Source organism: Canis lupus, chromosome 6 (genome assembly GCF_048164855.1).
Source record: "Canis lupus baileyi chromosome 6, mCanLup2.hap1, whole genome shotgun sequence".
In the NCBI taxonomy this organism is placed as follows: Eukaryota; Metazoa; Chordata; class Mammalia; order Carnivora; family Canidae; genus Canis; species Canis lupus.
The window spans coordinates 45,282,509-45,297,780 of NC_132843.1; the positions used below are offsets into that span (position 1 = coordinate 45,282,509).

Consider the following 15,272-nt stretch of genomic DNA (forward strand, 5'->3'; position numbering starts at 1 on the left):
GCTCCCCAGGCTGACCTTCTGGTCTGCAGATAGCATGACAGTCACTGCTAGTGGTCACCAATATACCTAGTTTTCCTCCCCTTCCAGGACACGCTAAAGACAAGGCTTCCTGGCCCCTGGTGCAGCCTGGCAGGGCCACACACCTGGCACAGAACTGTGTCGGTTCCAGGCTGAAGCATTTAAAAACCAACATGCAAACCTTCAGTCCCCTCTTCCCTTACCTCACTGCACCCTGAAGCTTCATGCTGACATAGGGGGGTTAGGAGATCAAAGCAGTTTGGAGACAAGGAAAGCAACAGCCCTGGAAGGTCACCCAGACCCACAGGGGACTTTGCATAAACAAGTTAAACCACTGGAATTTTGTGTTACCACAACATAGCCTATCCTGACAGATGTAGATGGAATACAATCATAAATCCACTTTAATCTTCAACTCTATTCTCTTATAAACCCTCTACTATTATCGTTACTTTGGGGCAGCCTGGTAGGTTGGAGGAGCATTGAGCTGGTTGCCGAAAGAACTGGGTTCTAGGCCCGACTCTGCAACTCATCAGCCATGTGAACTTGGGCAAATCTCAATGTCTCAGTGACCCACTTTCTTCCATAAAAGGGGATCAATACTTGCCACCACCCCCTAAACTTACGAGTTGGTGTAAAGTTTAAAATAAGAAGAGAAAATGTCTGTGAAAATGTTGTACATGGTACTAGTGGTATAATCATTTTCTTACAACTGCTAATGACAGTGTCCTGGGGGAGAAGGGACAGAATGAATTAGAATTTTCTCAATCTCCCCTACTCTCAAAATAATAATAAAAAAAAAAAGGTTGGGGAGGGTGGGGCAAAAGACTTCTTTATTTATGTAGATTAAAAATCTCATTTTTGTGGCTCGAATAATTTCAGGTTTTGTGAAAGCTGATTATCACATGCGGGCTCAGATAATTTCCCCAGAGAGCTAAACAAATTAAAATATATTTTTTAACTCCAACAAGCTGACACGGGCCATCAGCTCTATCCTTGGTACGAGTTCCATCATGCAGCTTTAATCAGAAGCTGAATGTCTAAGCAATATTCACCTGGCGGGAAGGGAGGTGGCAGGGTGACAGGCCAGGAAGCAGTTCATCAGGATCCTCTGATCTCAGTGCCCATCATCCTCACACGGCCAACTCCATGCTGCAGGGTCTGAGACCTACAAGTGGTCTCCCCACCCTCTACGCCAGGGGGCCTGCAGTCTGATAAACTTGCAGCCACACCCCAACCCAGCTTGGCGGATTCTGATTTCAGACGGAGCAGGCAAGGAGACAGAACACTGTTGCAGAGGGGTTGACAACACTTGGGTGACCAACCAGCCTCAACTTCAGAGGCAGCTTTATTAAGCACAGGTCACTGATGGCAGTGGGATCACCCTCCAGACCCAAGGCGTGCCACCCTGCCATAGTCACAGAAATGTGGACCCACTCTGGGCATTGGTCCACAGGTCACAAGCACTCCTGGTGAGCTGAGGTCAGGATCCCAGAACGTGGATACTCGAAAACGAAAAGCCAGGAGATGGGAATGATGTCCAAATTGGGAGAAGTTGTCCTAGCCTCTCTCTCCCCCTTCTCCAGAACCTGCCTGTGCTCCTTGACCCATTTCTCTTCTTCAGCCTCAAATAGAGCCCTAGGTAGAGATCCCCGAGGCGCAGACAAAACTGGTGAGGGAGCAGCATCGCGAGGAAAGCACAGAACTTAGCATCAAACAACTTTCCGGCCATCCCTGCTCTGGTCCTTGTGGGCTACGCATGACCCCAGGACGTGCCTTCTAAATTTCGTGGCTGGGGCATATCAGTGGTTGCTGTGAGCACGTTTCCTTTGCAACTACTCTGCATGACACCCTTCCGCAGAGCCAGCTGGAGGGTCCTCACACAACAGTTCCTGCAGGTGCCCCCCTTCTGGTGAGCTCTTTCACTGCCATCCTGCTGCCACTGCCACTTACTGCTCAGGCCACATCAACAACCAATGCTGCACACGTGCCTGTCCCTCCTTCTCAGAGACAGAGAGGAACCTGAAGTGTGAGGAGGCAAGACCTGAGTGATCCTCCCCAATGAGTCCTCTCCTACTTTCATCCTTGAGAGCAAATGGAAGATCAGCTTTACTCAGATTAGGGCCCTGAAAACACTACGTCATTTCCTAGTTTTGTGACCTTGGACGACTTCCTAACCTCTGAGTGCCCCAATTCCCTTAGAATATTGTAATGGGGAGACACCTGGGTGGCTCAGTGGTTGAGCCTCTGCCTTCCACTCAGGTCGTGATCCTGGAGTCCTGAGACCGAGTTCTGCACCGGGCTCCCTGCAGGAAGCTTGATTATCCCTCTGCCTATGTCTCTGCCTCTCTGTGTCTCTCATGAATAAATAAATAAAATATTTTAAAAAAAAGAATATTGTAATGAGGCTACAGTGAGCTAATATATGTAATATATATGCTATGAGTTAACATATATGCTTCAAAGTATGCCATAAATGTTAATTATTGATCCTATTATTATTATAAGAATACTTAAAATTAATATTTTAGAGAGTACAAAATCCTCCTGCCATTCAGTCATCAGTTAGAAAGCCCACGATCCCAAAGAAATTTTACAACTAGAACCCAAGGCCCAAGCTATCTCTCTTTGCATACAGACTATATCGGGGTCTACAGAAAAACAGAAGTAATGGGATGTGCACATGCACATTTGTGTGCTCATGTGTGTATGTGTGTATATACATATGTATAGACATATAAAGATTTTATACTCTCTCATAAAAGGGATTTATTATAAGGAACTAGCTCAGGTGATTATGGAGGCTGAGAAGTCCCAAGATCTGCAAGGTGATCGGTAAATCAGACCCAAGAGAACAGATGGTGCAGTTCCTGACTGAAGGCCAGGAGGCTCCAGACCCAGGGAGAGACCATGTTTCAGTTCTAGTCCAAAGGCAGAAAAAAAAAAAAAAAAAGGCAAAACAAAACAAAACAATGCTCCATATCAAAGGCAGCAGAGCAGGAGGGGAGTTCATTCTTCCTCCGGAAAAAGTCAGCCTTTCTGCTCTATTCAGACCTTCAACTGATTACACTGGGCCCTAACTGGGGAGAGCAATCTGCTTTACTCCGGCTATGGATTCAAATCCTAGTATCATCCCAAAACACCCTCAGGGACACACCCCAAATAATGTCCGACCAAATGTCTGGGAACCCATGGCCAGGAGGCCGACACATGAAAATGACCAACATAATGTCCCTGTCAGCACTACTGGCACTCCCAGCCCTTGGTCACCAGGCTATCCCTGATCTATTACCCCTGCCCCTCAGCTGTGCTCTCTGTACACCACACACACTACTCCAGCGCTCTGCACGCTCTGCAAGACGATCCTGGCCAGTCCCCTCCCCATCCCATCAGGGGTGAGGACTACATCCCCAGGGAAATGGTTCCCAGGCACCTGTGCCAGAAATAACCATGTTTCCTTGGCCAACTAGTTTGCTTTTATTGTAAGGGCCCCACACTGTCTCACTAATCCCTTTCCGTTCTTTCAACTCTGTACTGAAAAGCTCATGACCAAGTCTGGGGGCCACGTCTGGGGAGTTTCACACCTCATAGCCTGCATTCCACATGCTGACCAGACCCGAGATTTGAACTCATATATCCATCCATTCCCCCCTTTCCTTATCTTATCATTCTCCTTCTGTTCTACTAAAGGTAGTTTTTTAAAAAATTAGACATTTATTTTTATTTTTTATTTTTTTAGACATTTATTTTTAAATGAGGCAAGATGCGTGTACTTGCACATGTGCCCATGTGCCCCAACAGAGGTTATTTTATTTTCCTCTCTCCAGTGTCTAGCACTGTGTCCCCTTCCCCAAAACTGCTAGGGAATTGGATTGCTCTGCAATTTGACAGTCTGCTAAATTGCACTACAACTGGGGTGCCTGGCAGCTGACTCTTGACCTCAGCTCAGGTCTTCATCTCGGGTCGTAAGTTCAAACCTCACATTGGGCTCCACGCTGGGTATGGAGCCTACTTAAAAAAAAAAAAGTTTGCACCACACCTGCCACATCCTAAAGGTCCTGGTGTCAGCAAACTCCCAGATTTCAAAGATAAAAGCAGACAGCCTTCTTCCTCCTCTTGCCAGAATTCCAGAAACGTGGTGATAAGTATCACTGTGTCACTGTCTTCCAAGTCCTTATCCAGAGGCTGATTAAAACAGACTTGGGGAAAATTCTCATTTGGTGGGCTCCAACGTGGACTCTGAATATGGGGATTGAGGCCGATCAACTGTTTGGATGTAGAATATGGCCTCCAAGTTTGCATCAAAGTTGGACTAGAAGATTCACCAGTTAAAGCTTCCTGGTTGTAGATAATCATTACTTCTGAGGAGAGGAGGAGGAAGATGGGATCTCAGAGGGGGAGGAAAGATTCAACAGTCTTTGAAATGTTTTGCATAAAAAAAAAATCCAAAGCAGATATGGCAAAAAAGAAAAATAGCATTTGTTACACATGGCTGGTAGGGTTATTACATCATTCTCTCTGCATTTTCTGTATATTTTAACTATTTTTAGTTTGATAAATATATTTACTTAAAGAATTCTGGTTTTAAACTAAGATCCCTGGAGAAAAGGAGCTTTACACTGAACTTGAATGGGTATCAGAGGCTTATCGCCCCGGACAAGAGACTCTGGGGCCCACTCATTAGCTGAGGAGCAAAGGAACAGAGCAGAGCCCTAATTTATTTACCAGATCACAACTCTTTCTTGCTGAAATGGATTTAAGTGTTTTCACAGAGCTTCTGGCATCCTATTCTCCCTTTGTCATGGCCACGCACATGAGACAGTTTTGTTTACAACTACGAAACGCTGCCAATCTCTTCAATGACAACTGTACCCAAAAAAAGTGCATTACCTCATCTGACAAACTAATGTAGATGATAAGGGATCTTAAGAGTGCCGCCAAAAGTTAATTGACACTACTTTGAATAGTTACCAGGGTTACAGAGCATAATAATGCCCTGCATGGTTAGAGATTGAAGGGTTTCCCAAAATGTCTTTGTAGGTTTGATCTCACATTGTTTTTGAAAAACTCTGGTGAAGGAGGTAAAGGCAGTGTCACATCCAGGGTCACTTCCCACAATTTCACTATCCATTCATTGGTAAAAATTATCATGTAGCAGCCAGATATGACGAGGGATGCTCTGAGGGGTGCTAACCGGAATGAGCACACTCCCTGATCCCAAAGAGCTCTCAATCAGATGTAGGTAAGAAAGAACCACAACAAGAGGCAGACTGCACTGGGGGTTGGAACAGGGGGATGAAGGGAGTATTTGTCTAGAAGGAGAAGACACACCCAGTTCAAGGAATTACAGCATTTGAATAGGTGTATGGTTTACAAATGAATGGATGAAGGAAGAAAAATGTTCTATATAAATAACATAATGTTCTATATAAATAACATGCCTTGAAAGCCAGGCCGTGGAGTCTGGACTTCATTTGAAGGCACTGAACAAATTTTGGAATTACAGACACACCGGTATAATGCTTCTCGTCTACATGTTTCAAACATATTTATTGATTATAATTCACACACCATACAATTCACCCAGTTAGTGTGTATGTTCTTAGTACATTTGCAGGGTTGTACAACCATCACTACTTTTAGAACACTCTGATCTCCCCTAAAATAAACTCCATACTCACTAGTTGTCACTCCCCATGTCAGCCCCTGCCAATCACTACTCTGCTTACTATGTCTCCAGATTTACCTATTGTGACCATTTCATAAAAGTGGGATCACTCAATGTGTGGTCTTTTGTGTCTGGCTTCTTTCGTTTCCCAGAATGGCTACAAGATGCACCCATGTTATAGATGCATTGCTACTTCCTTCCTTTTTATTGCCAAATATGATCCGATTTTCTGGATAAATCACATTTTGTCCAACCATTCATCAGCTGATGGACATAAAGACTGTTTCCACTTTTTGGCTTTATCAGTAATGCTATTGTCAATATTCATATACAAGCTTTTGAGAGTGGACATATTTTTTCATTTCTCTTGGGTATATGCCAAGATGTGAAAATTCGGGGGTCATACAATAACTCTGGGTTTACCTTTTTGAGGATCTGTCAAGCTTCTTCCACAGTGGCTGCACTCTCTCATCTCTGCCAGCAGCTTATGAGAATTCGATGTCTCCATATCCTTTCCATCACTTCAGAGTGTTTGCTTGCTCCAGTCATCCTAGTGGGTATGAATGGTATCTCATCCCCTGATGGCTAATGATCTTGAGCATCATTTCATGTATTTATGGTCACTTATACATCTTCCTTGGAGAAATGTCTAGTCAAATCCTTTATTCATTTTTTTAACTGAAGTATAATTTACATATAATAACCTGTTAGTTTCAGGTGTACATCATAGCAAGTCTATTTTATACATTATGAAATGATCCCCATAATTAATCTAGTTATTATCTGTCACCAAAGTTATTATTGACTATATTCTCCATGCCATACCTTTCATCTCCATGACTTATTATAACTGGAAGCTTGTATCTCTTTTTTTTTTAAGATTTATTAATTTGGGAGAGAGAGCGAGCATGCAAGAGCAGGGGCGGGGCGGGGGGACAGAGTGACAGAGAGAATCCTCAAGCAGACTTCCTGCTGAGTGGGAAGCCCATTGTGGTGCTCGATGTGGGACTTAACACAGGGCTCTATCCCAGGACCCTGAGATTACCCCTGGGTCAAAACCAAGAGTCACATGCTCAAGCAACTGAACCACCCCGGTGCCCTGAAGCTTGTACCTGTTAATCTCCTTTATCTATTTTGCCCATCCCCCAATCCCTTTCCCCTGTGGTAACCAAAAGTTTGTTCATTAGTTTTTTAATTTTGCTGCCTTTTTATTATTGAGTTGTAAGAGCTCTTTATATATTCTGGATAGAAGTCTCCTATAAGATAAATGATTTGCAAAATGTCTTCCCATTCTGTGGATTGTTTTTTCACTTTCTTGATGGTCTCACTTGATGCAAAAATTTTAAAATTTTTCATGTAGTCCAATTTACCTATTTTTTCTTTTGTCATTTGTGCATATTTTGACATATTTTGTCAGTATACTTTCAATTTTTCTCTTCGCATGACAACAATTTTGTAATGTCATTTTTTTATAGAGAGAAGAGAAGCAAAACTCAGTCCTTTTTCCAGCCTAGTGGTAATTTTTAAACTGATATTTTAGAAATGTTCCCACAGTCCAGCTTCTGGACTTTCTCTTGCACTGCTGCTGCTGATACCAGATAACGTATTCATCTTATGACGGGACCTCTGGACCTGGGTGAACTGACATGGTGGGCAGGAGGGAGCTATTCCTACACAGGAATCCCAGTAAGAATTTACCTAGATATAGAAGGGACTGAGAACCACATAAATATAACCCACAGCATTGAAACTAAATGGATCTCCAGCTCAACTCCACATCCACAGGCCGTCAGCAGTGTCCACGGCTACTCCATCCCCACCTGATGGGGAGAGCAAGATGAAAGGGGGTAGTTTTAACTACCTACAGTGAAAACCCAAGAAAAGCACATGGTGTGTGAAGTGGCACATGCAGGTGTGAGCCCATCATGCTCAAACCTCATCAGTTTCATAGGAAATCCACTCAGGGCTGAGGACAGAGGTGTCCGTGGGAGATGTCTACATTCAAGGAGCAGAGAGAATAGGGACGCCTGGGTGGCTCAGCGGTTGAGCATCTGCCTTTGGCTCAGGGTGTGATCCTGGGATCCTGGAGTCAAATCCTACACTGGGCTCCCTGCATGGAGCCTGCTTCTCTCTCTGTGTTTCTCAAGAATAAATAAAATCTTTAAAAAATAAAGGAGCAGAGAAAATAAATGAAACCATCCAAAAAAAGAAAGAGGTGGGTAGCATCAAACTAGGGAACACAGTGCCCCCAACGAACCCCAGTTACTATTTATTAACTTCGTGAGCGGTTTCTGTGTGCCCCCCACACGCCGCCCCATTTAACCCTCATCGGTGCCATGTGAAGGGAAGCCAGATGGAAAAAGATTTTCCACAATGGAAACAGAGTCAAGAGTATCAGTGCTGGAAACGCAAACCAGACCAAACCCTGAGGGCTCACGAATTAGCCGAGGCATTAGTGATTAGCTCTAGTGGCCAGAAAGGTGCTGGCCATGCCGGACGAAGCGGTTGACAGTGTAAGGAAAGTCCGACCAAATAATTAAAAAGTGAATCAGCTGTGAAGCAGTGGACGCAGCTCCGTCTCCACAGCGTAGGCTTCCCTTTCACGAGGTGGGCAGTGAGCGGAGAGACAGGACAGGCTGAGAGGCTCGTGGGCCGTTTGGTTATTTCCACTCGGGCTTGTCTATAAACCGCTAGAGAATCGGAGGGAGCAGATCCCCAGAGAAAGGATATCCAGAACCAAAGAGAGGAAGAGTGAAGGGAACAAGGGATTCTTCTCCATCCCTCCAAGGATTGAAGAGCAGAATCTAAAATGCCACCAACTCCATGTGGCACCATTAGCTGGATGCACCTTCCAGAGTGAAAATATGCTCCTGACTCCCCATCAGCTTTGCCATCAACTAGTGAGCCTTTTCCTGGTCTTGTCTGGTTACCTGGCTGGACCCTAGAGAGGAGCACGAGACACTGTGACATCTGGGGGCCTCCTTGTCTAGAAGTGAACCTGGAGGGGATATGCCAAAGCCCGGCTCTCTGGTTGCATCCATGAATGAGACAGAAACCCACCTGAAACTCCATCAGCATTCATTGTTATTAGGGCTTTACCTTCCTCCAAAAGCCGATGCAGAATGTGCCCCCTGTGTGTGTGGCTGGTTTACACTACTGGAATGGGAATGCTTTTTTTCTTTTTTAAGATTTCATTTATTTAATCACGAGAGACACACAGAGAGAGGCAGAGACATAGGCAGAGGGAGAAGCAGGCTCCCTGCCGTGAGCCTGATGCAGGACTCAATCCCAGGCCTGGGATCATCACCTGAGCTGAAGTCAGATGCTCAACCACTCAGCCACCCAGGTGCCCCCAGGAGTGCTTTTTTTTTTTTTTTTTTTTTGTTCTTTAGTGTAAGGTCATCCACTACTCAGGGAGCTTCTCTAGGAATCCTCACTTGAAGATGGGAAGCCCGCAGAGTCAGAAAACCTTCCAGCAACATCACGGGCTTGAGAAGCATCATGAACCTGCTTTGTGGTGAAGCCCACACCTGTAGTGTCTTCAGTCTCCCACCCTCTCCTCTGTGTACGTGTGGTCACACAACCCGACAGGATGTCATTTCATGATGCAAGAGCCAGTGACCACCGTGAAACCTCAGGACTTGCTAACAGTGGGAGAAGCATCTGGCATAGCTACAGGGCCTCTATGCACACGTCATCAGCACCTGCTCTAGAACAGAGTTTCTTCCAATTTCAGGTTCTAGGAACTCCACCTTTCCTTCACAGCACATTCAGTTAATATAAGAAACCACCACAACTAGACAGTCTTCGGGTGTGCAAGCAACAATTACCCAGATGCAAACAATGAACAAATCGAAATTAATTCTGCTAAGATTGCATAAATAAATCAAGTAAGTTGATGACCGAAATCAACATCAAGCAAGATGGGATATTTGAGAACATTTTGTCTGGTAATTTCTTTTTATAGGTAAGGAAATGCAGGTCCAGGGAGGTAAAGACATTTGCTCAAGGTCACTGAACATGTCAGAAGCACACTTGAGAACAGAACTCAAACATCCTGGCTTTTCTATTTTTCTTAATGGCCACAGATGGTCAGTCCCCATGTTTACCACCACATACTTCTTCATGTTCTGGAAGAAAAGACCATAATTCCCTAATACACTGGGAAATTTTTCAGTGTTTCTTCCTGCTTCCACAACAGACTGTGTGGGTGGGGTGGGGAGATGAGTGACAAAGAAGCTAGGACTTTGTTGCTAAATTTATGGAGCCATTCTATGGAGCTTTCTTCAATCCTGTAGCGAAATAATGCAATAACCAATTTATGACTGAATAAAACTGGATGCTTTCACATGACTCAATTCACACAAACATGTTCATGTACTATCAACCATCCTGTTTTAGAAATAATTCCAGGGGTGCCTGTGTGGCTCAGCTGGTTGAGTGTCTGACTCTTGATTTCAGCTTAGATCATGATCTCAGGGTCGTGAGATCAAGCCCCATGTCGAGCTCCATGCTCACTGCAGAGTCTGCTTGGGGGTTCTCTCTCTCTCTCTCCGTCTGCCCCTTCAGGTCATGCTCTCTCTCTTCCTCTAAAATAAATAAATATATCTTTAAAAAAAAGAAAAATAAAGAATTCCAAAACAAGCCCCACAATACCTTTACCACATTACCAGCTTTCTCTTCCAACAAGAGACTATTTAGGCCCAAAGGGCTGGCACCCTTTATGGCATTACAGTAAACTTGTACTAGTTTTTTTTTTTTTTTTTACTACTACTGATAATAACATGCTGATGGATACAATCCTGTCATTATGACAACACATCAAGAAACAGGGCCTTGATTGTGAAGTAGCAAACAAGTTGATGTCATCTACTGAGCAGAAATCCAAGAGGTATGATGGAAGATGATTGCTTGAAGATGTACCGATAGAAGTCACAATAACAGATCAAATGAAATTCCTCATTTTTGGCAAACTTAATAAAATGGTGGCTTGGGACCCTGGATGGCTCAGTGATTGAGCATCTGCCTTTGGCTCACGGTGTGATCCCAGGGTCCTGGGATCGAGTCCTGCATCAGGCTCCCTGCAGGGAACCTGCTTCTCCCTCTGCCTGTGTCTCTGCCTCTCTCTGTGTGTGTCATAAATAAATAAATAAATAAATAAATAAATAAATAAATAAATAAATAAATAAATAAATACATCCATACATACATACATACATACATACTTTAAAAAAATAAAACAGTGGTTTATTAACATTGCTATTCCATTTGATTCAAACATGCTAGGACACCTGCAGAGGCCTTGGGACTTGGAAAGAGTAGCTAGAACAAAAGTGGATACTGAGGACATGGGAAAAACTGGGTGGCTTCTACTCCGAATCTTACAGTGCTAAGATTTTGTTTCCACACATCTTGACAACTGTCAGATAGTCCAGAGCTTGTGATCTTGTGGCTTTACTGGTAAACAGACACTGACTGGAAGGCGGAGGGCTTGACCAGGGACTTCTGGGAGATCCAATCCAGGTTCACAGACAGGCTGTTAAGCTCCGAACCAGACTCATTTAAGCTGTAAACATTTGAAATGAGACCGTTTCCTGTCTCCCAAAGAGCTCTCAGACGCAGGCTGCAGAGAAGTGAGACCAACGGACAAATGAAGACGTGCCTGGGAGGTAAGACACAGAGCGAGTGATGGGGACGACCTGGGGATCCAGCCCACATCCTGGAACCCAGGGCATCCAGCCCCCAGAGGAGCGCATCAGGCGGGACGGCCAGAGTTCGGCTGGCAGATACTTTACTGCACTGCCTGGCTGTCCACTTAGATAAACACACAGCTGAAGAGAATCCAGGAATATCTCCAAAGGAGAAAGCCCTGCTTTTGTCTGACAAAGCTGCTCTGACCTCAAAGGAATGCACAATAGGAAATGAAAGTTGGACACAAAATCAATTCGAACAGGAAACAGGATGATCTCTGCTCAAGCTCAGTTCCAAGATATGTCACCGTAATAACCCAGAGCAGCACGGCCAGGGAGCCCCGGCCTCCCCCTCCTGCACACCGCAGGCCGAGGGGAGAGGGAGAGCCCCGGGAGACCACATGAGAGGGCCCACATCCTGGCATCACAGCTCACTGTGCTTTCAAGGAGATTTTAGTTCATTTCTGTCCCGATCAACAAAAAGATGATAGTTGATTTTTTTTTTTTTTAAATTCAGGAGAGACAGAGAGAGAGAGGCAGAGACAGGCAGAGGGAGAAGCAGGTTCCCTGCGGGGAACCCGATGCGGGACTCGATCCCAGGACCCTGGGATCATGCCCTGAGCCAAAAGCAGATGGTCAACCATGAGCCACCCAGGCACCCCAACGATGGTTGTGTTTTAAGAGCAACTTAAGACAGAAGCACTAGAGACAGAAGAAACTTCTTTGAAAAGGAGGGGGAGAAGAAATCTTAAATCTTTCTACAGAGACTTTTCATACCCTTTTCATATGCTTTTAATATGCTGCGATTCCCTACGAGAAGGAAGATGTCCTCAGAGGTTCCTGACTTCCTGTGACATCAAGCCGGGGGCAAAGTACCAGACACAGAAAGATGAAGACACACTGGCTCCTGGCACCAGACCAGAACTGTAGCTGGGCAGCAGGACATCCTATTTGACCAGCATTACTAGAAGTCTTGGCGAGGCTTCACAGAAATGGGTTTGTAACATCTGATAGCTTCCAGTTGCCCTGCTAGGGTAAGGGTAGCCCAGTTCCAGAAGCCAAAGCAGGTCCCCCATCCTCACTCAGCCCAGTCTTGAACTCACCTGCCCATCTCTTAAAATGGGTCGAGTGCAGACCCTAGCCACAAGAGCTCCTGAAGAACAAAGGGTATGAAAAGGGGATCTTGCAAAGTTGCAATGGCCACTATGGCCTAATTAATAAAGAATAACAGTGACCTGAATGTGAAAATGGTGGTTAATGCCGAATTTCTTTGCCTTAAATTCAATTTTCTCTCCCTGAAGGTATTGTCGGATGCTGGATATGGACCCAGGACATACAATCTCCAGATCCAGCTCGAATCACTGTTAGCTGTGCAACTTCAGCATCCTCCTTACCTTCTCTGTACCTCAGTTTCTTTACATGAAGTGAGAACACTCACTTCCCTCCTTCTCAGGACTGCTACAAGGACTGCAAGAGATTATGGATGGGAAACATATTTTGAAAATTCTAAAATGTGCAAATATTACTTTTTATTACTATTTTCCCTTATATATAAAATGAATTTGCTTTTCTTATAAAAACACCATATGATGATGGAAGGTCAGCAGGCAAGGGAAAGGTCACCTTGGGATCGGGACTTGTTCTCTCAAAACCCATCAGGCGGCTGACCCAAGCTTGAAACAAATAAAGCCTGAATTGAATATAAATGCAAAGTGAAAGCCATTCATTTGATCAGACCCTTTGGGGAAAAAAGGATTTTATTTCCTATGCTAGACCCTGAGCAGGCAAATAGGTCCAAAGGTAGGAGAGGCTGGCACTGATGCAACCATCATAAGGAAAAATCCAACAATGCAACTGTTCAAACCCAGCTCTGGGAATGAGGGTTACGCTAAAAGGCAGCGGGAGGCAGGGAGCTGGGTTAGGAACACAAACAGGTTGAGTAATCAATCCAAAATCACAGTTGTGAAAACCACATAAAATGCCATCTGGCCTCCTGGATCGCGTGGGACATTAAGCAAAGGCAGCCTTCCAGTACACATGTTCTCATTTCTCCGAGAACAGCTCTTCTCATTACCCAATCGACTGTGAAAGAGCTACCCAGATCCTGGTCCAGTTTTCCACTCTCGCCAGAACCACTCTGAACACTCTCGAAACAGCTCACATCTCACGGGAAGGCTGTTCATCCCAACACTTTTGCATTCCGAAAACTGCCTGGTGACATGTGGGGTCTCTTCTGCTTTCTGAGACTAGTTGCCACAATGATCTCCATCTTCCCCTTGCCTTAAATATGTTTGTAAGAATCACGAACAATATTCCAGAAAATCATTTTTGTGAGTGTGGTAAAATATATACAAGATGAAATTTACCACTGTCACCATTTTGAGGTATATAAGTCAATGGCACGGGGCATCTGGGTGGCTCAGTCGGTTAAGTAACCAACTCTTAATTTCAGCTTAGGTCATGATGGTGAGATAATGGGGTCATGAGATTGAGCCCCATGTGGGGCTTTGTGCTGGGTATGGAGCCTGCTTAAGATTCTCTCTCTTCCTCTCCCTCTGCCCCTCCTCCACCTCTCTAAAAAACATAAGTCAATGGCATTTGAGTATGCTGTTTTGCAACCATCACCACCATCCATCTCCAGACCATTTTCATCATCCCAAACTGAAGGCCTGCACCCATGAAACAGTAGTCCCATTCCCATTCCCCCATTCCACAGCCTCTGGCATCCTCTCCTATCTCTGTGAATTTTCTCACCATGTTAAGTAGAATTGCACAGATTTGTCCATCCGTGTCTGGCTAATTTCACATGGCACCATGTCTTCAGGGTTCATGGCACAAGCTGTAGCATGCACTGGGATTTTGTTCTCTTTTCAACACTGGATAATATTCCATTGTATGTATGTGTTTATATGTTTTTACATCAAAGCACTCTGAAAACTAGTTTTTGTATGGTAAAAACTCACTTGTAGCACATAAAGGTCATGCTGGTCCACCAGCTGGAACACTATGCATCAGTCTCCCAGATTCACGAGCCCACACAGCCAAGAGCTCGGGGAAGGCCAGGAACTATGTCCTCACCTGACATTGCCCCATTCTCTCCAACCAGCGTGGTACCTGGAACAGGGTTGGCACCAGACAAATGCTTCATAAAGAAATAAGTAAACCTTGAGAACACCCTTTCTGAAGTTATTCCTTTTCTCTTATTTATGTTCTAGAAAAAAAAAAAACATAATGTTCAAAAGGATATTTCCTGCTAACAAAGCCCTCTGTGTTTTAAATTTTGTGCCTTATTTTTTGAAGGCAGAATTTATTTGATTGGCTAAGCTAAGAGGCAGTGTGTGGTCATGGAAAGAATATTGGACATGGAGTCAGCAGGTAATGATGTGGAGGCAACTGGGTGGCTCAGTCAGTCTGTTAAGTGTCTGACTCTTGATTTCAGCTCAGGTCATGGTCTCAGGGTCATGAGATTGAGCCCTACATCTGGATCCATGCTCAACATGGAGCCTGCGTGGGATCCTATCTCTCTCTCCTTCTGTCCCTCCCCATGCTCACTCTCTCACTTTCTCAGAGAGAGAGAGAGAGAGAGAGAGAGAGAGAAGAGAAAGAAGAGAAGAGAAGAGAAGAGAAGAGAAGAGAAGAGAAGAGAAGAGAAAGAAGAGAAGAGAAGAGAAGAGAAGAGAAGAGAAGAGAAGAGAAGAGAAGAGAAGAGAAGGATTCAAATCCTGCCTCTTCCTTTCCTCTAGCTGTATGACCTTGGTCTCTGAATGTCAGTTTCATCATCTATAAAATGGAAACAATAATTGCTCTCAGTTTTTTGAGAATCAAGTATTATCCCCAAACCTGAAAATTAATATGTATAGTTCATAACAATTTAGTTTGAGTAGGTCAGTTCTACT

At 44.5% G+C, this 15,272-nt stretch overlaps 1 protein-coding gene and 1 long non-coding RNA gene across 3 annotated transcripts in view; both read right to left on the reverse strand.

Moving 5' to 3' along the window:
- KIF26B (kinesin family member 26B) overlaps positions 1 to 15,272 on the reverse strand; it is a 442,501-nt gene that overhangs the window by 322,219 nt on the left and 105,010 nt on the right. The window contains exon 1 of one of the 2 annotated variants that reach the window (XM_072830253.1): positions 6,110 to 6,246. The exons of the other annotated variant lie outside the window; for it this stretch is intronic. The gene's annotated coding sequence lies outside the window, so the exon portion shown is untranslated. Of the gene's footprint in view, positions 1 to 6,109; positions 6,247 to 15,272 lie in introns of those variants that run through there. 2 annotated transcript variants of the gene reach the window in all.
- On the reverse strand, positions 10,072 to 10,442 carry LOC140635519 (uncharacterized). The gene is made up of 2 exons (XR_012032837.1): positions 10,357 to 10,442; positions 10,072 to 10,275 (listed from the first exon to the last, which is right to left on the reverse strand). It is a non-coding gene; the product is annotated as an uncharacterized lncRNA (long non-coding RNA).